Source organism: Marmota marmota, unplaced genomic scaffold (assembly GCF_001458135.2).
Source record: "Marmota marmota marmota unplaced genomic scaffold, marMar, whole genome shotgun sequence".
Taxonomy (NCBI): domain Eukaryota; kingdom Metazoa; phylum Chordata; class Mammalia; order Rodentia; family Sciuridae; genus Marmota; species Marmota marmota.
In genome coordinates, this window is record NW_025999913.1 from 15,637,874 (window position 1) to 15,663,404 (window position 25,531).

General features: G+C 44.0%; 1 protein-coding gene across 8 annotated transcripts in view; it reads left to right on the forward strand.

Annotated features, from left to right (window-relative positions):
* The window catches only part of Cdkal1 (CDK5 regulatory subunit associated protein 1 like 1), a 551,843-nt gene that overhangs the window by 330,895 nt on the left and 195,417 nt on the right, over nucleotides 1-25,531 (forward strand). The gene's annotated exons all lie outside the window — the stretch shown is intronic.

A 25,531-nucleotide genomic window follows, 5' to 3' on the forward strand; every position in this document is an offset into this window, starting at 1 on the left:
ACGTTTTTCAATACTTGACACCTTCTCCTGGGTGCTTGTCGGCTCCTTGCAGTCCTTCAGTTCCCCACACCTAAGGTCCCCTCCACCCCTCCCTGCCTACTTCAGAACTGGTAATAAGTTGTATTAATTTTGCAGTCAACAGCCAATATGATGTCATCCAAACTCCGTTAGCCATGTTAGTAAGAATACTGCACCCTGTGTTTAGGGGTTATTGAGTTTGTCCCTTTGTCCAGGGACAGAGTGGAATCAAACAACACAGTGATGCCCTTCCACTTGATTCATCTTGATCACTGAGAGCAGAGAAGGAGGCGTCCCTCAGGCCGCTGGTTTCATCTTTATATCCACAGACCAGGACGTTCGCCTTACATAGCTAGGTGTCAGACTAGAAAAAACAGCAACTGTTACAGATGACAAATGCCATAGTAAACTGAGCCCACATGCCTGTAATCCCAGCAACTTGGGAGGCAGGAGGATCACAAATTCAAGGCCAGCCTCAGCAATTTTGGGAGGTCCTAAGCAACTTAATGAGACCCTGACTCAAAATTCAAAAAATAGAAAGGGTTGGTGATATAGCTCAGGGGTAAGGTACCTCTGGGTTTAATCCCTTATGGTGTTGGTGGTACTACTACTACTAATAATAATAATAAGAGGAAGAATATCTGAGCAAAGAGTGTGGACAGGGGAACAACCATGTAAATGAAATGAGCCGAGTGTGGTGGTGCAGGCCTATGATCCCAGTTACTCTGGAAGCTGAGGCAAGTGGATTGCAATTTTTAAAGCCAGCCTGGACAATTTAGCCAAACCCTGTCTCAAAAAACTAAAAGGTCCGCAGATGTAGCTCCCTTACCTGGGAGCATAGTCTGGTATGTGCAGTGGCCTGGATACAGTGCCCAGCGTGGCAAAGAAGTGTGCGTGCTAGGATGCAGGGCGTTTGGAGAGGCGATTGCCATAGGTTCACGACATTGGACCTGAGTCCAGGAGCTCTCAGAACATCTTGAGAAGTGGGGAAGGAAGTCTCTTATTTTTAATCAGGTGTGACCTTTGCTGTACGTTTGTGCAGAAAAATAACAAATCAGCCAAAATTGCTGAAAGTTAATGCATAAATGCAAATACATATTTGAATATTTAAAAGTTATTCATGTTGATTTGATTTTCGTTCTACATTTACGAGGTTTTTGTTAGATAGCCACCTTAGTATCCACAATGTAATTTAGAAATTCTGAGAACAGTGTTAATAACAATGATTGTTAATTGCAAATATATAATGAAGAAATATAGCAATTTCAATTGTGTTATTTACATTTTCCCAGCTAGGTCTTTCTAGTAAAGGGTATAGGAATTTTATGGTAAGTTTGGTCCCTCACAGCATGTGGGATGATTCTGATTTGCTTTTAAAAATAATTCACAGACACGTCAACTTTCGCTTAACACTTTGACTCAACACTTGAAAAAGCAAGTGATTCTGTGTAAAAAGGAAATATGCTAAAAGCTGTGGCAGTCTTGCCATGTTTGCAGTAAATGTGGAGCATGCATCGTTGAAGACCCAGCGGCGTGCTGGGTACGTGGTTGGTAGGAAGGGAGCTGGGCCCCTCCAGTGTGTGGTTTATGATGGCGTGGTGAGAGAAGAAAAAAACACGATTATGGATTCAGGGACAGTGCAAGCTAAAGTCGGAGAAGTTCAACTGTAAACACAAGGGGAAAAAATCACGTTCTGGCTCTGAGGTAACTTCAAGTACTTCTTGGAATAAAGTCAGCATTTTAATGATTGCAAGATTACAGCAGCCCTGCTGCGTCCAGATCCAGTCCTCCTGCTCACCACCTACAGGAGTGACCGTCGCTGGCCTCCCACAGATGCTCCAGGAGAGCTGCTCAGAATCAGCCCGAGGTGCTAAGCATGACTGTATCCTTCACCTGGAAAACACCGCGTTGAGTTCATAGAGCTCAGAGAGTCTGGGAACAAGTCGATAGTCACATGTGATGGTTTCTAAATCCTTGCCTTGAATTGGGTGTGATGTTGGCCTTCCCTCTCACAATGTTGTCGTCTTGAAGTGAGGACATACATGGTCCTGTCATCCCTGCGTCTACCCCTCCCAGTAGTTCTAGAGAAATGAGTGTAAAGGAGTGAATGAAGGAGGAAGCTCCTTCGTAAAGTCCTTGTAGGGCACCCAGCCCAGTCAGCAGCTTTGACCCCTCAAGTTTCTGACCTTGACAGGCAGCAGAAGATGACGGAGGGTGAGAGGTTTCCCCTGAGCAAGCCGCTGATTCCTGTGTGCTTCACAGGCAGGGGTGGGGCCCGCCGTTGTGCCACCTGGGGGAAGCCGGTACCCAGAGGTGTGCTGGGAGGAGCTGGGCCATCTGCACCCAGAAGCTTTGCACACCCTCCCCTTCCTCCCCTTCCCCCTCCTCCCCCTCCTCCTCCCAGGTTTATTGCTGGGACTGTGCTCCTTGTGTTCCTGGAAGAAGCTTCACCAGCAGACTGTAATCACAGAGCACTTTGCTGGCCCTGCCCTCCTCTGTCATTCTGTTCACTGCACATCCCTGACTCGCAAGATCGCAGACTTTTTTTTGATTTTTTTAAAAAGTAAAAAAAAAATATATATATATACACACACACAGTTTAAAGTGAAATTATTTAAAGGAAAATTCCAACTTTTCTATTGTGTTATGTTAAAAGAACAGTGTAGAAAAACATGAGTTGAGGAAACGTTTTACTAAATCTCTGTAGGAATAGAAGATGGTGACTCCACCCTCAGGATGTGCTTTGAAGGTCTCGTCCAGCGTCTGGCATTGCGTTTGCACTCTGTGCAGGAGCTATTGCATACATGCCTACTGAGTAAAAGGCAGAGCTCCCCATCACCGCCGGCAGCCGAGAGTAAAGTAGCTTCTGGAGCCTTCACAGTCCTCATTTCTATCTCCTCATTGCCTTAAAGATACACAGGATTCATTTTAATGGTGACATAGGTGACAGTGTGTCAGACATAAATATGCTGGCAACACCAGCAAACCCAAGGAACAGCCACAAGCCTGTGCGATACTGGACTGATAAAATAGTAGATCAAAAGTATTTACTGTCATATATATCTAAAAAGACCAAATAAAAAAATATTTGACCTTATCCTAAAGTCTAGGGCCTCTCCATTGCCTATTGGCTAAGGATAAGCTCTTCAGTGTACATTCAGGGGCCTTAAATACTATTTCATTACATCCCATTTTTTTTTATTCTTTTAGTACCTTGTGATGCCTCCTGTGTAGCCCAGAAACAGCACTCTAGTGTGTATGTGTATATATTTTTCTCAATCACACACATACATATACCTCCATGTACATATTTTTAGCCATTTCATACTTGTAAGATTTGCCCTTAATCTCTTTCCTGTTCCATGTGATGACAGTAGTAGGGTATTCATCAGTATACTTACACTTGTTGACTAATATATTGCCATGCTAGTGTCAAATAGGCAGTATCTCCCTGAGTTTGCTTTCCCATCAGTTCCCCTCATGCAGTAATCCCGGTGTGTTGCTCTTCGGGGGGGACTCTGGCTCTAGAGAAGGTCAAGCATCTTGTGCATTTGATCCCTCTTGTAACTGCATTGCTTAGCCCCGCCCTCCTGGTAGCAGGCAGCCCCCAGCCATGGTGTTAATTCAGACAGAGTAACAAGTGAGCCCAGGTGTGGTGAGACCTGTGATGGTGGTGTGGTGGCTGCTGCCAGCAAGACCCTGGGAATTTCTGGTCACTTAATTTCAAAACTGGACAACAGGAACAACAGTAATAAAATCAGCACACTTCATCCCATGTGTAGCATTCCCAAGAAGCCATGCGCTTGCTTTCCCCATGTGCTCGCTCTCCCACGGCAAGGGAGCTCTACAGGTGTTTGCACCTCCATGTTATTGATGAGAAGCTAACTGGGTGACCCACGTTGCTAGTGGACTGGGAACTGGTGTTGGTCTCCTCAGCCCCACTGTGCTTTCTACCACTACCCCTGCATGTTCCAGGAACCTTCCTGAACCTTCCCACCATAGGACTCTCTCTGTATCAGGGTGCACCATGACTCCCTCCTGCCCTGGGCTCCACTGTGGCTGGTTCCACCTTTAGGGAGGTGCATTTCCTTTGTGTGCTAACACCCCACTCCGGGCACACTGAATGCAGACAGCTCTGGTTTTGCCTGTTAGCTGTTCTTTGACTAAAAGTCTCATGGAATAGGCTCCGTTATCTGTAGGCTCTTCTTTCCCTTCCTCCTCCTGGGCGTTAACTGCTGTTTAGATTCTTAACTAGGGAAGTCAGCAGTGGATACTCAAGGAGGAGAAATTATTAGAGGTTTTAGTTTTCTGGGTTGGCTGGTAAGGAAAAGGTATTAAAGCTGTTTAGCAGGAGGGACAATAAGAAGAATCTGGATTTTTACATGATGAATAATTTAAGAGACCTGTGTCAAAGTGGTATCAGAATTTTAGTGATCAGTTACAACTTGCCTCAGGAAGGGCCAATAAATTACTCTAAATGGGGCTGGGGTGGTGGCTTAGTGGTAGAGCGCTCGCCTAGCATGCGTAAGGCACTGGGTTCGATCCTCAGCACCACATAAAAACAGAATAATGTGAAGTAAAGATACATATATAAATAAATAGTTGTTAAAAAAATCACTTTAAATGAAGTATTTGTTTAGTTAGGGCTATAGTCACGTTAAAAGTTATGTTACTTTATAAAATTTTGCTGGAAAATATTGGCTCTAACGTTTACATTAATATTATGCTATATATTTTATTTAGCTTGAATTAAAATATTTGGCACTGTTTAAGACTTAGGTCTAATACGTTTATGTTACGTGTCATCAAAAGGTTAACCACAAGTAGTGATATTTTAAATATTCCATCTGGTTTTGGTTGGAATCTTTGACTCACTCTACCCGCCAGCCTCCTGCTACCCTGGATATTTGTGTGTTTGCTTCTAGTTCACTGAGTTTTTGCTCTAACCTAATAGTATGTTTAGCAAAATGAATGTATCTGCTGAAAGATGGTAGATACCTGTCAAGGACTTTTGTTGCAAGGTAGTTTATGAACATTGATAATACGTTTGGCTTGGCAGACTTCTGAAAAGTGTCTCCTAGTTTCAAAATAATAGCCAACTAGTGCCTGCTGTGCTTATGTTCCATCAAAGCAATACAGAATTTCCACACTGAACTCAACAGTCCAAATAGGCTCTTCACAAATTTGTTTTCCAAAGGTTTTATACTTTCCAGAACAATAGAAAAATATGTAAATAGATTCTTCATTGTTGAATTCAAAGTATTTTCCATTTTTTGATGAATAAAAGGGTGAGCTATCAGATGATTTATGTTGAGCGAGAAAATAAAAATGAGGAATTCTTTATTTCTGCCATCCTCTCCCTGCAGGGCTTTTGAGGCTTTTCAGGCTGTGGCTTTACCGACTGTTGCCCCATTTCCTTGCTATTTATAGTCACCCGTGTTCCATTTCATCCTTACCTTGGCTTTCAGGAATAAATATCAAGAGGTCAGCGAGACCCCAGAAAGTGGGAACCAAAGTGCGTCTGAAAGTTGGGGACTCCCCACGTGCAGGAAGCGGGTGCGTGTGTGTCCACTTCACAGCGCTTTACTGGAGCCTGGTTCTCAAAGTCCAGAGAATCCCCCCTGGAGGGGATGTGGATAAAAGAAGTGGCCCCCCTGACCAGCTGAATGATTTGACTACTTCCCATAAAAGTGAAATTGAAATGCTCATCCCCACCTGCAAGAGTTTAGGCTCCACCCCACATTCTAGTGCTGCAGCTTCCTGGATGGATCTGGCTCTTGGCTCAGCAATGATTCAGTGAGGCCCTTCCACCAGAAACCCAAAATCCAAAGCAAAGAGCTCACGCCCCTGCCCATACAGGAGTCTCGGCCTCTTTGTCCTTGTGATATCACTTTACCCTGTCCAGACTTCCACCCCTAATTCCAGCCCTGCCCACGAAGCCAAATTTCCTTCGTCTGGGTCCATAGCTTGCAGCTGTCCCTGTCTTGGCCTCGGTGTGTGACATTACCAAGGCCGAATCCCTGTTGACTGAGGGACCCAGAAGAGAAATGAGCTCACTGACAGACGGACTTGGTCCCAGGGCCGATTGCTCTTCATTACTGCTGTTATTTTGTGCTTGTCGTCCTTATTGTGTCTTCTGAGGAGAATGTGGATGAATGCTTTGTGTGTCAAAAACACTGGGTACCTCTGTCTTCCTGGGGGGGAAGTGGAAAATGCCGTGCCTACAAGTTATTTTATGGCCATTAATTCTTACATAGGGAGTCCCCCCGGGGTCCCGCTGCAACTCTCTGATTAGTTTCTAAATTACAAAGATTATGTGGACATGTGCGTGGATTTATATTCCACTGTGGGAATATAAATGTCCAAACTATTTTTGGATATCCTAGAATGCTTTAGTCCACACTGTGGTATATTTTTTCTGGATTTCTTAAAGATTAATCTCATCGATTATTTTTCTCTTGCCCTTGGCCTAAATTACTACATATTGTTGTTGAAAGGCAGTGACACATAGATGTTCAGTCCCAGAAGAGATGATGACTTTCCGGACTGGAAAAGAAGAACCTAGGAATAGAACGGGTGTCAGGTGGTGAGTGAAAAGTGCTTAGTCAAATCCTTTATGAGGAAATCGTTGCCATAGTCGGCTATCTGAAGCCATGTCACACCGTGTATTTTTTAACAGTTATGTTTATATACATATATAGTATTTTACTTATTTTTATGTGTATGTATGTGTATAGCTTTCATTCTAGCATACTTGAGAAACATGAAAATCGACATTTCAATGACTACATACAAATATTCACATTTCATCTTCTAGTGGTCCAGTATAAATTTACATTTATTCGGGAGGACATTAGAGATGTATATGGTGTAATTTGCAACTAAAAGGCATTTCACTGTGCTGTTCCTGGAATCCTTGATTTAACCAGAGTAGCTAAGATGACCTCCACTCACTGTCAAATCAGTGTGGTTCACACTCCGCGCTCCACATTGTGGGCTTTTCTCCCTCATTCATCTGGAAGCCAGTTACCTGAGACCACTGAGGAAAGTTCTGGTGAAGTCTTCCTGAGCACAGGGAGTGGTGCCACCTAAGCAGCCCGCGCACCTTCCTTCATGCTTGGTCCTCGGTGCCTCGCGCTCTGCCGTGGTCGCTTTGCTCTGAGGGCCTGTGAAGGCTGTGGCAGGCACTTGCTAACCCAGCACTTAGTAAAACGAAACTTAGCAAAATGAGATCTTCATATTTTATACTAGGCTGGTAATCGGCTTCTCAGGTGGTTCATGGTGTAGAAGAGGAAAGTTGGTGATGAAGTCAGGGGTCCTAGAATAGGGAGGGACGTTGTGCGTGTCTGCAGGAAGAAAAGTTCATTTCTTCAGCCACTTCTCTCTATTTCTTATCCACTAAATTCGTGGTAGTTTGTAGGTCTGATGTTTCTGTTTTCCCCAGCTTTTTTTTGTCACTGCGGCCAAAAGACCTGACAAGAACAATATAGAGAAAAAATGTCTATTCGGGGCTCATGTTTACAGGGGTTCGGTACATAGATGGCTGAGCCCACTGCTCTGGGCCCAGAGTGAGGCAGCACGTCATGGGGAAGGGTGACGTAGGGGAGGGCAGCTCGGGATGTGGCACCAGGGAGCAGAGAGCACAGCACTCATCAGGGACAAAATGTAAGCTTCAAAGGCACACCCCCAGTGACCCACCTCCTTCACCACCCCCACCTGCCTGCAGTTACTGCCCATTTAATTAGTAAATTGGTCCACCAATTAAGTTATACCATCATATTCTTATCACTTCACCTCTGAAAATTCTTGCATTGTCTCACGTGAGCTTCTGGGAAACACCTCACATCTAAACCACCGCATCCCTCATCTTCCCTTCCAACCACACAAGTAATCCACCTGAAAATGTTAAGCTTTTTCAAAACTTAAGTCCAAAAATTTATCGTCACTTAATAGTAAATAATTATTGCATCTGAAATTGGAAATATTAGTTATTTTTACTGCTGAGAATTTCTTTATTTGCATGTATTGGAACAGAACTATCACGTAGGTTATAAATTTTAAAATCAGAATGCAGCGTGTTGAACAGAGAAAATCAAACTGATTTATTTAGAGTAATGTTGAAAGTTTTCCAGTTGTTCATTAGTTTAAGGGGAAAAATCTATTCTGTTTCCTTTTGGGGCATGTATTATTGTTTTTAAATATTGCTGTGGAAAGTTTGCTACATATAATGCGTTGTTTGCTTCCCAGCAGATGTGTTGTGGATAAGTCTGCCTCCGATATGTGGCCGTAATGGCCGACTCTGGGTGAGACTGGATGGGTTGTGAGGGCTTTTGTTGTGTAGTACTGGGGGTGGACCCCGGGCCTTGCTCATGGTAGGCAAGCACTCTGCCATTGAACTACCTCTTCAGCCCGAAAATGTACCCCAAAAGCAGACCTTCTGTCCTTTTTCATTTGTGGTGTGACATTCAGCATCAGCTCACATTCCCATCAGTAGACACTCAGGCATGGCCTTTCAGGTGATAGGCTGCTGTGTTGTCATCCTCCCTGTCCCGGCTCGGCAGACCCTCGCTGGTCTTGTTCCTCTGTTCTTGCAGGACTGCATTGGCGCCAGTTCAGCCGCTGCCGCAGTCCCACCCACGGGGGAGCTTTAAGAAGTGGCAGTTAAGTCTCTGCGCTCTAGAGGCTGGAAGTTCAAAGTCAAGGTGGGGAAGGGGTTTTGCTTCCCTTTGAGGCTCTCAGGGAGAATCTGTTCTGCCTCCTGTCCTGTGCTGGCTGCTGGAAGTCCTTAGTGTCCCTGGGCTTGTGAGGAAGCACCCCAGTCTTCAGACTTCCCAGGGCCACCTCCTGTGCCGGCAGGTGCTCTTCGCAGCCCCAGTCACAGGGTCAGGGCGCCTCCTGGCTCCGTACAGTCGCCTCCTAACTTGATTCTACCTGCAGACGCTGTCTGCGGTACGCTGGGACCTCAGCATGTGTTTCCATGGGATGGGATCAAGCCTGCACCACCCTCCTTTTGTAATAAGTGGATATTCTTTGTCATTTTAGGGCCTTTATTGTTTCCTGAATTTTTTTTTTTTTTTATGGTTGCCTCAGGGATAGTTACCCTCATTTTTGTTGGCTGTGCTGGGCACCAAGCCCACGGCCTGTGCATCCCGTGTGGTGGCAGGCTGAGCTGCACTGCCTGCAATAGCCACTTAATTTGTAGCCCTCTCCTTGGAGTAACGTCAGCTTCCTATACTGCAGGGAGGACTTGGCTCCCAGGTGCTCTCCTCCTCTTTCCCTTCTCTGTGCTCTCATTTCTGGAGCAGCAGCACATCTAGACTTAGAACTAGTGGCTCTACCCACTTGTCTTTTTTTTTTTTTTTTTTCATTTTTCAATTTTATTTTTTATTTTATTTTTTTTTTAAATTTTTTATTGTTGGCTGTTCAAAACATAACATAATTCTTTAAACCAAATAATATGCAAGCAATGGTCACGAACAAAACGCATCTCAGCTGTCTTTCGTATTTACTTACACGGGTGCCTTTGCTGCTGCTTTTCATTCTTCTTGTGGCCTGGAGATTCTTTCCAGCGGCCTTTCATTTCCACCTGAAGGTCTCCATTAGTGTTACCTGGACGGCAGGTATCGGCAACAGACTCTGTCAGCTTTGGTTGGTCTGAGAATATCTGAGTTCATTCTCCATTTTTGAGAGAGAGCTTCTCTGGATATAAAATTCTTGGTTCATGATCTTTTTTCCCCCTTTGTTGTTTCTTTTGCTTTTTGTTTTCTTCAGTGGTTGCTGTGTGAATTAGCTTTTTGGGGGGGGGTGGGGGATGGGGATGGAGCCTAGGGCCTCATGTCCCCCACATGGCTTCTGGCCTCTGTGGTTTCCTTTGAAGAGTCGGCTGTTAGCTGGGTGTGGTAGTGAGCACCTGTAGTCCAGCTGTGGGGAGGCTGTGGTGGGAGGATTCCAAGTCGAAGGCCAGCCCCGGCAGCTTAGTGAAGCCTTGTCTCACAAACTTACAAGGACTGAGATTGCGGCTCAGGGGCCAAGCACTCCTGGATTCAGTCCCTTGGAAAACAAACAAAACTTCATAAAAGAAAAATCGACTACTGGTGGTCTCACCAAGCTTTCCGACTCTGGGGTCAACTGCTTCTCCCTTGCTGCTGGGTGTGCTCCCTTCTGTTAGGAGGGAACCATTTGACAATGATGGATCGAGACATGAGTCTCTTTGACACTTTACCGGAGTTTGTAAAGCTTCTAGGGTGTGTAGATCAATGTTTTTCTCCAAATGAGGTGGGTTTCGGCCATTATTTGTTCCAGAATTCCTTCTGCCCATTTTTCCTTCTGGGCTCCCAGTGTGTGCACCCAGGTGTGCCTGCTGCCTGGACAGACCCGACTCTCTTGAACTCTCACACATTTCCAAGGTGGTGTGAATTTTTATTTAGCTATTTTTGTTTTTATTCATCAAGCCAGGTAATTTCAGTTGACCCATCTTTAAGTGTACTCCTGATCTTCCTGCTCAAATCTCCTGCTGAGCAGCGGCATGGTTTTTTTTTTTTTTTTTTTCCCAGTGTTTTGTGTATTTCACACCAGAATTTCATCTTATTCTTGTTTTTTTCCAGTTTGTTACATTCTTGTTTCTCTTCATTTTATGAGAAACCATTCTCCTACTTTCCTTTACTGTTTTAGAAAGGTTTTTCTTTTGTTTCTAAACATATTTAAAATGCTGATCAGAAGTCTTTGCCTAGTAATTTTTGGGCTTTCTCAGGGACAGTTTCTGTTGAAGGTTTTCCCTGCGTATGGGTCATGTTTTTGTCAGCTTTTTCACTGCTGTGACTGAAAGACCAGAACGATCATAGAGGAGGAAAAGTTGACTTGGGGGCTCTCGGCGTAAGAGTTCTCAATAGTCTGAAACCATGACTCTGAAACGGCAGCTCCATCCCTCGGGGCTCGAGGTGAGGCTGAACATCATGGCAGAAGAGTGGACAGAGGGAAGCAGCTCACGTGATGATCAGAGAGCAGAGGACTCCATCACCAGGTACAAAATATATACCCCAAAGACACCCCCGTGACCCAGGCCCTCCAGCCACAGCTTACCCACCTCCCCTTACCACTCGGTTAAACCCACCCTGGGGCTAATTCACTGATTCTCATGACCCAATGATCTCTCCACCAAACTTCCTTTCACTGTCTCATGCATGAGCTTTTGGGGAACACTTCACATCCAAACCATAACAGCCCATAATTTCTTCTTGTTTGGAAGCATTTTTTGTTTTTGTTTGGTTTGCAAGCTTTGTGATTTTTTTTGCATTGAAACTGGGCATTGGAAATAATATAAAGTAGTAGCTCCGGAAACCAGATTCTCTCCTTTCCCTGGAGTTTGCTGCTGTTTTTGTTTGTTTAGTGACTTTTCTGAACTCATTTTGTAAGATTGTACTCCGTGTCACTTGAGAGCCTGCCTGCAGGGCCAGGGCAGGTAGCTCACAGCTCCGCCTTCACCTTTGCTTCCTGCTAGTCTCAGATTCATCCAAAGATGAGCGCTTACCGCCTCTTCAGGTCCTTACTGAGCACGTGTAAAACCTGCACCTGCAAGATCCCTAGGAAGAAGTCGCTATTTCCAAGGTCCCCTATGAATATCACATTCCATATTTTCCTTTTAAGCTTTTTGGTTTGCTTGCTGTTTGGCCCACACAGCCATAGACAACTCTGATGATAAACAATTACAACTGATTATTTTTGACAAATGCCCCTGGGCCAAAGGCTGTTCTTGCTGGGTGAATGCCAGGTCATGTTAAACAGCAAGCTGTGCAAGTGGAGTGGTCCTGGAACTCCCAGTCAGGTCAGATAATGACAATTTTCCGGGAATGAGACTTTGAAAGAGCTCCAGCCCCCTGGTTCCCATCCACTGGCTGGCAGGCTGTTGGTTCTACCACATTTGCAGCCTCTTGACTTTCTAGGCTCCATGAAGCCAGGTAGTAGGAGGGGAGAGCAGGGCAGGTGCAAACGCCACTTGATTTTCCTTGAATGAAGACTCTCTGGATTGCTGCAAGCCTTGAGTCTGTTTCCAGCGTTCTGAAGAAGTTGATGCTGACAATTTTTGACGTGTCCTCATTGTGTTGAAGGAGGAGAGGACTTTCAGAGGTCTTTACCTCCCCATTCCTGCTACTTCAGGGAATGTCATTTGTGCCTGGAAATGGCTTGCCTCTCTGTCAGGCCATTCCTAAGTGAGGTTAAATCTATTTTCTTAATGTTTGTGTTCTGTGTCAAAGGTGCTGCTGGTCACTTACGATGCTCCACCCTAGGAAAGCTTTTTAGGAAGAACTCATGTCATTAGTGGGTTATTGACAGCAGAAGAACACTGTTAATTGATTCACCGTCATAGAGAGCACAGAGATTCTCAGAGTAAAATGCTTACTACATTAGATACTTGCAGCTCTGGATACCACACAAGAAAATAACCTGCATTACTGCCCAGGGCAATTAATTGTTTCATTCCCTTCCTTTACTGGGCTTTTTCCAAAGCCATAAAATGTTATCTTGTTATTCTTGTTGTGGTGGATGACTTAGGTCCCCCACTCACTGTGTCGCGTGTCCTGTAGGTGCTTGGTCTCAATTTCCAATTTGCTTTTTTACTTTTTAATAACTTTATTCATTTATTTTTATGTGGTGCTCAAGATCAAACTGAGGGCCTTGCACATGTGAGGTGAGCGCTCTACCACTGAGCCACAACCCCAGCCCCTCCAATTTGCTTTTTTGATAGATATTCTGCCCTTTGCTTCGCCATCATCTTTATAAACACACACACACACACAACACACATTTTCCCTTACTGGAGACTGAATCCAGGGGTGCTTTACTACTGAGCCACACCCCTGACCCTTTTTTTTATATTTTTATTTTGAGACAGGGTCTTGCTAAGTTGCTGAGGCTGTCCTTGAACTAGTGATCCTCCTGCCTTGGCTTCCTGGGTGGCTGACAGGTGTGGGGCACCTGGCCTAGCGCCCATTATCTTTCATGGTACTCTGGAACGCTGGGCACATTGGTCGTCAGTTGATTCTCTGTGAATCGGAGAAAAGACATTTGGAATTGATGCTGCTTTACTAAAGTAAAAAGATCCCATCTTGAAATTAACATCTACAAAGCACAGAATTTGTAATATGGGCTTGGTAAATATCGTTCCTTTTGGGTGTCTAGTTTCAGGAATTCAAAGAGTCATTTGGAATTCACAGTACATCATCTCCCCACGACGGAGGTAAACCCAGATTTTAATACCCCTCAATCTTCTGACCAACACTTTTCTTATATCTTTATGATGATTTTGTTATCTGTCCAAGTACATGGATTGAATAAAGTGTTCCCCGAAGTAGAAGGTCTGGATCTGGATCAGTCCATTCACAGGTGAGCCTCTGTTTTGAATGGATCGAGCTGAATGAGGCAGATGTAAAATTTTCCATTTGGTCTCTAACTCAGAGCCTTCTAAAGCCCTGGAGACTTGTTTTTCTTGATGAGACCTGGAATCCAAAGGGGAAAAAAAAGACACGTCACAGAGCTCTTGTGCCATCTCGTCTGGCCATCGGTGTGAGAGGGTCACCCTGACACTTGCTTTGACGGGCGTGCCTCATACTGGGTCAGCCTGTGTCAGAGGTTGGCAGTGTGGCAGGCCCGGGCCCTGAGCAAGAGGAGGGATCGCTCACTGGACTGCAGCCCTCCCTGCAGCACGGCTTTGGGTAGGTGCTCCTCACTCGGAGGAGCTGCGGAGGATCCTGTCACAGTGAACTTCACAGAAAGCAGGCTCTGCTCCCTTCACTGCTCCTTCTCTGGGTCAAAGGTGGCTCTTTGTCTCACCATCCGGTTTGTATCCAGGGCAGCAGAGGGGACGCAGGCCGAGGAAAGGCACGCCATTGCTAACAGGTGTGCCCAGGAATGACGGACCTCTTCTGCTCCTGGCCCTGTCTTGGTCTTAGGGCCATGTAGGGACTGAGTAGCTAGCTGGGTCTTCCTGGGTCTAATTGGAATTTGGGAGTTCTGCTCTTGAAGATGTTAGTGGGCAGCCTGCAGTCTGCCACAGAAGAACATGGTCTCGGCTCGGTGGCAGAGCACTGGGTTTGATCCACAGAACTTAGCGGGGGGGCACACAACCTTGATAATGATTCATGTTTTGTTTTCAAAGCTTTTTCTTTATTTTCACTCAGGCTCAGATTATTGTCTACAATTAACATATAATGTTAATATGGTGATGATTCTGTTTGTTTCTCCCCGCAAAAGCTATTATTGACTGTGTCTTGCAATCAGTTACAGCTTAGAAGTGAGATATTTGGACTGTGGCTCCAAAATAGGAAGGCAGTTTTTAGCAATGCATTAATATAGATATTTCTATTATATGCCTGTGTCTGCCTCAAGATAAATCTATTTGTTTATAATTGGAGCTAGCTGGGAAGATAAATTAGAGATATGCTTTTATTTTGGAATCATCCCCACCAAGCCAACTCACTATGAACCCACTGACCAATTACAGAATCTCCATCTTCTCCATGTGAGAATCCTGCAGTGTAGACATCATTGCTGCAATTACCCACATTCAGTTTAGGTTTCCAGTGCCTGGTTTTACCATCCAGTTGATGTTTTTCATGTGAATCCCTCTTCCTACAAGCCCATCACTATATTTAGGACTTCTTTCTGAAAGTATCTGTTCTACGTGCATAGTACATGTTTCATACATGATTATTTTTCATTCATATGTCATTGCATAAATTACATGTGTTCAGCAACATCAGGACAATATTTCTGCAAGTGTGTGGATACAAAGTAATATTTAAACAACAGGTATTGTTCCTAGTGTAGAAATAGTCCTTTTGACTTAGTCATTTTATAAAGTAGGTACTGGTTAGTATAACTAAAAACTTGCTAGAAGTTCTGGAGATCTTCAGTCAGACATTTGAAAAACTCTGCTGAGCATGGAAAGAATAAAGATTCCCCATGTAAATTAGTGACCTGAAGAATCTTTAGCTAAAACCAGAAATACCTGAGAGGATTTGGTTGACTTTTTGTGCTCTAAAGGGCTGGGATTTGGGGAGTTGGACGTGAGTGGAGTCTGACAGTCGACTCGGGGTCCGTTGTTTCCGGTGGTTTCTCCCTTGGCAGGTGCATTCCTGGTGGTTGACATGTGCACGGTGGCGTGCATCTGCCACTGTAATATCCTGAGGCCAGTCTGGCCACCCTAAAGAGCCCCACTCTCTACCTGTCCATCCCTGCTTTCCCCACCGCCCTGCCCACCATCATGCTCTTGCTGTCTCCAAGGTCAGCCTCTTCAGGAATGTCATACAGTTAGGATCCCGCAGTGGACAGCTTTTCACACTGGCTTCTTTCACTTCATAATGCCATTTAAAGTTCCTTTGATAGCCCATTTCTTTTCAGTGCTAAATAATATTCCATTGTATAAATGTATCACTGCTTAAAACTATAGTGGTGATTTTTTTAACTCACATTTGTCATTAGGTATTAATAAAATTTACTTTTCATTAGCAAAGTATTTTATGTAGTGCAAAGGAAGAAAAACTTCCTGTGGTTGAAATCTGCCCCTGAGGTAGAATAAATGAGTCCATCTGTTTCTTCCCTCATGGCAATGGACCAAAACTGCCGGCTTCATCCAGTGCTCATGCTTGACACCAGCCAGCCTCTGGGTCCCCTTCCTGTTTGTTTTTGTTTTTCTCTTTTCTGTATGGTAAACAAATATAGCAGAGTGCAGTGACCGCAATTCTCTGTGAATCTTTACAAGTGCTCTCCTGATTGTGACCACCCCCTGGACACTCGGAGCGTGTCCAGGACCGCGTGTGATCTCCTCTCGCCCATTCCTAGCAGGTGCCTCCTCAGTGGAGTCCTGAGGCCTGCGCTCTGCCGAGTCAGCTTCTCCAGCGTGACAGAAAGTCCACAGGGGTCGTTCATGTTGTGTGTCTCCGTAATTTATTTTTCATTTTGGTGTTGTTAAGTGTTGTGTGGTGTAAATACACCGTGGCTTGTTTACTCATTCTCCTGGTTAATCTCCAAATTTTGATGATTTCAAATAATGTTTCTGTGAATATTCTGGACATGTTTTTAGTGGATAATGCAATCATTTATCTTAGGCGACATATACTGGGCTTTCATAATCTTGGCAAACGTGTAAGAGTTGCTGCTGTTAAATAGACTTTTTGAGGGGAATTAGAAAATATCCTTCAAGAAATGACCCAGTGTATTTTCCTCAACAAGGACAAGAGTTTGTGGTTGGTTGTGAGTTTTTTTCCTAATGGGTTATTGAATATATCCTCCAAAAGAAGGAAATAATTCAGAACATAGAATTTTGTTGACTATATCATGACAGATGAAACCACACAATAATTAAACCACATATTTTATTAGAATACATGTCAGTGCAATCTACTTAAATCTATAATTAAAAGGTGCACATTGTCTTCAAGAGCAGTGTGCTGAAGATCTGAAACCACTGGTTTCTAACTCTGCTTCTTGCACTCTGTAACTTTGAGGCTTAGGCAAGTTTTGTGTCAGCTGCTGACCTCTTTAGATCTTAATTTTTTTGTTTGAACATAGGCATGATGGACAGGAGTCTGGTCCATGTGATCTCTTAGTTTCTGTTCAGTTTCTGTCAATTAGATATGTAAGTAAACAGAACACATGGATTCTTTATTCTATGATTTTAAAAAATCCATGTGTTCCGTTTCCTTACATATCTAATTAAAAATTAATCTAATTAAATTTCGCTGACTGAAGAAAAAAGATAAATACGTGATTTGAAGTCATGAAAGTGAATCTAAAATTTTAGATTACTGAGATGATATTGGGTATACTAAATTAAAAATTGTGTGTTTTTGAAAAAAAAAAAAAAACACTAAAAACTTCATGGCAACTTCTTTGGTTCTGTAATGTGTCACAGATGTGGCCCCTCAGCTACGCATAGTGGGAATCCTGAGGGACAGTCCACTTGTAACGTTGCGAAGGTTCCACGTTGGTCAGGGTTGTCAAAGTCGGCTTGAGACGCTTACAAGTGCGACTCTTCAGACCCTTCATTGACGGGGCTTCACATGTGGTGGGCCTTTTCCTTAAAGTTCTCAGGAGGTGCTGTGGCGTACGGAAAAGCTCGTTAGCTGTTTCTGTGATGATTGAAGGTAGACATTTCCTGTCACAGTCTTGCCATTTTAAAATCTGATTCCCTCATTACATCCACATGAGACTAAGTGGGGTTTGGTATTATGCTCTTTCTTCCTGCAGAAATGTATGATTATTTTTAGCAATGCAAAGTACTATGAATGCATAAGCAGAAAGCAGAGGTTAGGCATACAGATTCTGTGAAGTCGAGCTGTATTTAAAACCACGGTGTTCTCATGCTCTTTTAGTGTTACAGCCTAATAGTTTTATTACCAAGTGATGACACACAGTATATCTGCTTGGAAATGGACTGCAGGAATTTCTCATGTTGCATATTTTAATGTTCAGTGAAAAAGATGAATTGATTATAACTTTATAATTGGTCTAAGGACATCAAGAGTGAAATGGCTAGTGAATGTAAGGTTTTTTAATTTTTTTTTAAGAAACAATTTTTATTTATTGTGAAAGTCTTCTATTTTGCACAGGAAATTTAAAAGAAGATTAGGCACTAGCATGGTATTTGAATAGTATCCTTCCCTCTTGGAGTGATTTATCTTGTTAGTTGATCATGCATCTTATCTACCCTAAAAAGGGTTTTCTTTTCAGGCTCTGTATATACTTTGTAATATTCATTATTTGTCTTTGTTTTATTTAGCTTTATTTTTGTCTCTGTGACCAAAACAGCCAACAAGAACAACTTAGAGGAAGAAAAGTTTATTTGGGCCTCTTCAGTTCAGAGGTGCCTGACTCAACTTCTGTAGGCCTAAGAGGAGTCGGCACATCAAGGAGGAAGGGCCCAGCCAAGGAAAGCTGCTCCCCTCATAGCAAGAGAGAACCAGGAGGGGGTGACCCAGAGGATGCACCCTTCCAGGGCACACCTCCAGTGACCCTCCAGCCACACCCCAGCTGTATGTCGTTACCTCCCACTCATTTAAGCTGTGACTGGGCACAACTCTGATAATCCAATGATTTCATCTCCGAACATTCGTGCATTAACAGGAGCTTTGGGGGATACCTCATATCCAAACCATGACATTCTCCACTTGACCCCTGAAAACTCATGTTCGTCTCACAATGCAAAATGTATTTATCTTACCTCTAAGAATCCCATAGTTTTGAAAGTTCTATCACTTTCCGAAACTTCAAGTCCAAAATCTCACCTGAGGCTCTAGGCAAACTCTTGTGAGCACCTGTAAAGATCAAAAGGAAGGCCAGGTGGCACATGCCTGTAATCCAGTTGGTCAGGAGGATTGTGAGTTTCAAAGTCAGTTCTCAGCAACTTACCAAGGCCCTGAGCAACTCGGCAAGACCCTGTCCCAAAATAAAATATAAAAAAGGGCTGTAGATGTGGCTTAGTGGTTAAGCACCCCTGAGTTTCAATCCATGGTACCAAAAAAAAAAAATCAAAAGGAAGCTATATATCCAATATACAGCGCACAGAGTGAATATTCCTATCCCAAAAGGAAGGAAGAAGGGGTGGGACCCAAAGTAAGACCACACTCTAGCTGGGCAAACGGGTCACGTAGCCCTACCCTCAGCTTGGTGTGTGCTCTCTGAAGGGCTTGGGTGGCCCCCTCTGTGGCCTAATTGCCACCCACACTGTGTCCTTTTTACCCTGTCTCTCTGCAGCCAGCAGCTTTTCTGGGCAGACAGTCCACGTTCCCCCTCCGTGATGACGGAAATCCAGTTACTAGTTTATTAAGAAAAAAAATAAAGCCAAACACCCAAATGTGAATCTCCCACTCGCCGCAGTTCTGGTGAGCTGTGTCAGGTGCCACAGCTGGCTTTGCCTCCCTGCACTTAGCTGACAGTGTGTCCACGTGTTCCTTTGGCTCAGGTGGACCCGTCCCTGGTGTGGATTTGTTCATCTGGGACGTGCTCTCCCACTGCTTGGCACCATTCCTCCAGGGACACCCTTGTTAAGCAGTGGCCACGTTTTCCTCTGGTGAACTGTGCACATGGGTGAATTCCACGGAGAGTGATCTAGAGGCGTCTGAGGAAGGGACAAAAGTCATCTTCTGCACACACAGAAAACCACTTGTGGTTCTCCCCCGTCTCCGTCCTGGTTCGCTGCAGCGCGTCGCACGTTCTGTTATTTCTTGTTACTCTGTCTTCTGTATTCTCAGACTCCTGCCATCTTTTAAAATATTAAAAGCCAGATTGTTTAATTTGGCAATCACTTTTTCTCACGTAATGTAGAAGGAAATTCTTGGTGTCTACTACACTATGTGAAATCTCCATTGTGATTTGCTGTGTTTATCCAATCCGTAAGATAAGTAGAGTGCATTGATATTATGTATTTAGAGTGCATTTGATCACTGGAAATATTTGGTCATTGGAAAGAACTGGAGAGAACTTTGCAAATTAAGCTCAGTTATCTAAATTTTTATATCAGTTAGCTTTTTCTCTCTCTGACAAAATTACTCAACAAAAACAGCTCCGGAAGAAAGGTTTATCTTGGCTCCTGGTTTCAGAGGTTCAGTGCTTGGTCCATTGCTGTGGGCCTAAGACGAGGCACAGCATCCTAGCGGGAGCACACGGTGACGGTGACGGAAAGCTGCTCAGCTCTTGAAGCAGGGAAGGTGAGAGAGATGGAGGAGGAGGGACAAGATACAGTCCCCAAGGGTACACCCCCAGCGACCCACCTCCTCTAGCCACACCCCACCTGCCTACAGTTAACTCCCAGCACAGCAGTCTTATCAGATGGATCAATCCACTGACTAGGTTACAGGTCTCATATTGGAATTATCTCATCTCTGAACACTCCCTGCACTAAATGGGGAGCTTTTGGGGGACACTTTATATCCAAACCACAACAGTGGTGAAATTTAATCTCCAAATGCTTGTGATCAAATGACTGCTTCTGTTACCACTAGGCAGAACCTTGCCAAAGGGTGCATTAGATATTTATATTTGTAGAGGCTACAGAATGACAGAAAAGGGGAAAATAAAAGTCTTCCTTTCTCCCTCTCAACTGAAGAAGTGTATTTTAATTGCATGAAATTACAATTTTCATTTGATTAAAAAAATAACTGTTGTAAAGGCTTAAGTCTTAAAAAAGTGAATTTGGCTCATGGAATGGGACTTTCTCCTGGTTTTTCTGCTCATGCTAGAAGAGCTGTCTGATTTTTGTCTTTGAAGCCCAAGTGTTTAAAAAGCAGCAGGTTCGGATCTCAGAAAACGATCTGACAAGGTGTTTTGAGACAAGCTGGCCTGGCACGTACTAACTGGAGATGCATACATTTTAGTTCCAATTAAAGAGCTGACGTGGGAAGGCAGTTTTACCAAGTGAAAACGTTGTACAAACGGGGAGAAGATATGTTGCTCATTGTTGCCCTATAAAACATTATATTCCTCTTTATTAATTTATACTTAAAATTCATGTTGTTCAATAGCAAAAGATTCTCATGAACTTGTCACCTAATTTCAGGTAAAAGCCATTTAGTTTAAGCATTTGAAGTACTTGAAGTATCCACACATTTCTGATAAAACTGAATGCTATGGCTTAGATGGGACTTAGGTATGTCCCCCAAGAGTTCCTGTGTTGAAACTTAGTCCCAGTAGTGGGGCGTTAACAGGGCAGAAACTACTTTATCTAGGGTGTGTAGTGGTGGGGCCTCCCGGAGGTGATGAGGACCAGATAAGGTGGTGCCTCCTTTAAAGGAGAGGGGGAGAGACCAGAACACATGTGCACTCTGGTCTCTTGTTGTGTGATGCCTAGAATCACCTTGGACTCTGCTCACACAAGGGCCATCACCGGATGTGGCCCTTGGATTTTCTATTTGTAAGCCAGAACCTCTTTTTTTTTTTTTTTTAATAAAGCGTTCAGAAATTTTGTTATAATATGGACTGATACACTGACCAAAGGAAATGTTGCAGATTGTAAAAATTGGAAACTACATTTAATGTATATTATATGGTATATAAATATATGCACACGTACATACAGTTCCTGATTTATGATGGATTCATGCATGATTTTCAACTTTACAAAGGTACAAAAGCAACAAGCACTGAGTACAAACTGTACTTTAGATTTGAATTTTGATTCTTTACTGGGCTATATGGTGTGCCCTGTGATACTCTCTTGGGGTGACAGCCCAGGCTGTAGCACTCCCAGGCCTGCAACTGGAGAGTGCCCAGATGCTGTGTGGGAGAAATAGAAAACATGGTGGTTCATGGTCAGTGTTCAGCCTTAATTGAATCACTTGTAGCACTTTTCTTTTTCCTGCTCTAATTATAAAATTGGCCTTTATCCATTCCTCTAGGTCATCACCTGAACTCCTCCAATCAGAGTGAAGGGCAGCCCTGCCTTAGGTTTGAGATAAAAGCAGGTGGACTGCCCACTCAGGTGCGCCCGCTAACCCCATTCCTAGCTCTCTCCCCACCCAGAAGTAAAGGTTGGCCTTGCCCACCACTTTGAAGCGTGTGTTTGATGTGCTAGGATGTTGGGTAGACTGTTAGGTGCAGTTTTTACTTCTGATATTTTCTGTGATGTGCTCACTGGGATATAACCCAGTGTTAGCTGAGGAACATCTGCATTTTATCTCATTTTGTGAAGACTGCTCTCCAATGTTTCCTTCCTCCCCAACTCTCAGAAATGGTTTGTTGTTAATACTTTTGTGCAAATTGGTTCATCTATTTTTCAAGAATTATTACAGGGTTAGGAAGGACCACAGATGGATCCGTCCATAGGAGGTATACTTTCGGAGACCCATCTGCTCCGGCAGTGGCAGGGAAGGAAGACGTTTACATTCTAGCCGCACCATTGTCCTCTGGGCCTGTGACGGACTTGCTGAGTCTTACATGAGTAAGATGCAACCTCCCAGGGGTGTCCTAGAGCCTCAGTGGCTACTGAATGAAACTCAGAACAGCGTCCAGCACATAGAATTGGTCATCCTTGAATTTGCCCCTCAGGTGTAAGGTGTTGGGAACTTGGTCTCCAGAGCAGCAATCTTGAGAGGAGGAGCTTCGGGAGGTGACTGAGGCACTTGGTTCCTCCATTCATGGGAGAGTGGAGCAGAGGGCTCCCTGAGAGGGGCTCTGTTGTAGAGGCGAGCCCTCTGGTGTTCCTGCTGTGGCCTTACCATGAATCACCCTGCTTTGGTGTTCGAGGACAGCCACAGAAAACAGACTAACACAGGTGCGAAGTGCTAGTATTACTGGTACACTGCTGTTCTTGTCCAGTGGTCTTTAGTGGGGTTAGGAGGCCAGTAACAGGCCATGGCCTGTACCCGGTTCCCTCAGGGCTCTGGGGTAGGTGGTGACAAGTTAGGGGAAAGCACCTGGGGACAAATGTCTCATTGCACAGATACAGTCTCTCTGGTGGTTCTGCTTCGCCCCCGGAAGAAGGGATGAAAAGTCGGCTCTGGCTCCTCAGGGACTCCGGGACACTCTCTCTTCTCTTCCCTGGTGACTGGGTTTCCCTGGGAGATGAGGTTTTAGGGATGGAGACCAAGGCCATAGCACTTTTGGAAGAATTTCCTTCAGACCAGGAACTCCAGAGAGCCCTAACCTGTGGGGGGGGAGTAACCAGGGCCTGTTAGAGACCCTGTGTCCCTTAGTTGAAAGCACCCAGCCTGTCGAGGTGTCTCACATGACAGCCTGCTTCCTGAGCCCCAGGTCACTACTATTTGGAAGGGACGGGCCTCCTTGTTCCTCAGTAGTCCTCCATCTAAATGACTTCTCGGGGTCCCGGGTTTCGGCCTTGCTTACATTAGGGGGACTGGGGAGGGGGCCGGCTGCGGGCCCTCCTTCCTCCTTTCTCTTTCCTCTTCATTGCTCAGCTCTTCTCCCACAAGCCCTTCCTTTCATGTCTGTCTGTTCTTTCCATTCTCACCTCTGAGCTCCAGGGACTGCCTTTCTCTGATGTGCAGAACCCCAGCACTGGTGGGAGGTGTTTTGCTGATTCCTCTCTCACAGCCTCATGGTGTGTGTTTTCATACTCAGATTTCTCCCTCCTGTTATGCTAATGTGCAAGCTTGGGAGCCCCTGGGTGATTTGGACCCTGTTTAGAAGGAAGGTTTTCTTTCTCTACTTTTGAAGAAATAGAGCTCATCCCTGAGGATGAATTGTCAAGAAATATTGTTAGCTTAATATTTTGGTCTTTGAAAATCATTTCACATTCCCCAAGCCCACTCGATAGAATCAGATACATTTTTATAATTTACTTTTTTCAAGATGATGTAAGAGTAATGAATTTTTCTTCTAATAATCTTTTTTTAGGGGGGGCAGGGGGCGGTAATTAGCATTTCTTCTATCTTTGGTTTTCAAACATCTTAACAGGAATATGGCATTTCTTTTATATTATGGGAAATCATTTATTTTTTAATGTTTTCCTGTTATATTATGTGCACTGCTTATGCATCCTTTTCTAAAGGAATGTAACAAGTTTAGCCCTGTAAAATCCTTTAAGCCCAACCATCAAATGGACAAATTTCTCTTTAGAATGATTTCAAACAAAAGTGCATTTACTACAAGAGTAAATACATAGAGAATCATTAACCACTCCCCATGGGCTTTTTTTTTCCCAAATGTACAAGATAAGTGATTAATAGAAGTCTAAAAAAATTGCATGTCAGTGGGCTACTTTATAAAATATAACATACAATAATTTTAAATAAACATTTTATGTAACATATAACATAAAATATATATTTGTCAAAATTAAAGTCACATCAATTTAGGATCTTAAGCATTTGTTTTACATACAGAAGAACAGTTGTGAACTGGGAAACCGCAAACCAAAAAGTGGCCTGCAGTCTCCATTTCATGTCAGTCACAGAACAGTTTATTGGGCATAAAGGAGGGCAACTTGGACCTTTTTTCAGGATGATCAGTCATGATTTAAAAAAACAAAAAACTGGTAAGTTGATTTGTTTATAGTTGAGTGGTTTAATTTCATTGCATCATGAGGATGAGGACAAAAAACTCAGACTGGTCTTTTGGTGTTTATGGTTAGGTTTGGGGGGGTGGGATCAGAATTTCCTATGAACAGTTAACCTGGAGCTGCTGAACTCTGGCCTCTGTTTTCATTTCTGCCAGTTCACAAGTCTTACCTCTTGCTGTTTGCCTAGAAAATGTTTTGTTTATGATTCAAAATTGAGCTCTCCCATGGGTGAAACCTTGGCTGCCCATCTAACAGAATTCCTGCTTTCCCTCCCCCATTGTACCTTGGTAAATGAAGTTCTTTTCCATTCTAGGACTTACTGAAAGTCTGTTAGGAAAAAGGACCTTCCCTGGACAGGCTTCAGTTCTGAATCCACTGAGTCTCCTCCTGTTAATTATAGACATTGAATTTGAGCAGTCTCTAAATGCTTTTTTTTTTTTTTTTGATCTGTAAGATGAGATGTGTCATTCCATCCATAAAACAATTAATTGGGGTTCTCCAGAGATGCATATAATACATGTGCGTATATACACACACGGCACATGTACACAGGTGGGTGGGTGGGTAGGTAGACGGACGGGTGGGAAAGTTTATTATGGGAATTAGCTTGTCACAGTGAGAGACTTAGAAGTCTAATCATCTGCCATTTGCTTACTGGGGAACTAGGAAAGCCAGTGGTGTAGCTGACCCTGAGTCAGATGACTTAACAACCAAGGGATTCACTGGTGTAAGTCCAAATAACCGAAAGCCGAGGTACCAGGAGTACCTGTGTCCAGAGTAAGAGAAGATGGCAGTCTCATCTCTGGAGAGAATCCCCCTTTCCTCTGCTGTTTTGTTCCATTTGGGTCATCCATGGATTAGATGACGTCCACCCCCACTGACGAGGGGAGAGCGTCTTTTACTCTGTCTGCTGATCTGAATGGTAGTCCCTCCTGGAAACACCCTCACAGACACCCAGAAATAAAAATCACCAATTATCTGGGCATCCCTTAGCCCAATCAAGTTGACGTTTAATGTGAGTTATCAGAGCCAGTAAAGGTAACTGTTGTTAATAAATGACCCCTAAAACTCAGTGGCTTATATCAACCAAAAATTCTTGCTCAGGCTGGACATCCATCATGGATGGATTGTCTACATCCAAGTTGTCTTCTCTCCACAATTTAGAAGGGGGAAAGAGAAAAGCACTGGCGTAGCCTACGTATGCAATTTCTCTCCCTATTTTATTGGCATGGCAAGTCACATGCTACTCCTGAGTGTGGGGGAGTAGACTGCACCCCAGAGATGGAGCACAGATGGGATCCCACTACTTCTACAGAGTCCTTGGCAAACAGTAATACAATCGCCAAAGAAATCCCAGAAGTGCCTGTTGAGCACTGCTCCTGCATGGTGAGGAGCTGGAGGAGATACACGGAGCTACCTTCAGAGCGCCTGATATTGAGCAGGAGGCGATTACGTATTCATTCATCTGCTCATACAGTGTAGAGGGGCGTGTTATCAGCTTTT